The sequence below is a fragment of the Penaeus monodon genome, chromosome 22 (assembly GCF_015228065.2).
Source record: "Penaeus monodon isolate SGIC_2016 chromosome 22, NSTDA_Pmon_1, whole genome shotgun sequence".
In the NCBI taxonomy this organism is placed as follows: domain Eukaryota; kingdom Metazoa; phylum Arthropoda; class Malacostraca; order Decapoda; family Penaeidae; genus Penaeus; species Penaeus monodon.
Window position 1 is genome coordinate 28,284,404 of NC_051407.1, and position 243 is coordinate 28,284,646.

Consider the following 243-nt stretch of genomic DNA (forward strand, 5'->3'; position numbering starts at 1 on the left):
AAATTTTATTTTGGTGTGTTTTGGGTTTGTTGGTGTGGGGTGAGGTTTTTTTGGGGGGGGGGGGAACACAAACCCGCGAGGGAAGAGGGGGACGCACCCTTTTCCAATTTCCCCTTTTTTTTTTTACCCCCTTTTTTTTAAAAAATGTTCCCGGGGGGTTATCCTTTTCCAAATCCTTTGAAAAAAAACCCCCCCCCAAAAACCCCCAAAACACCCACCCCCCAACCCCACCCGTTTTTTTTT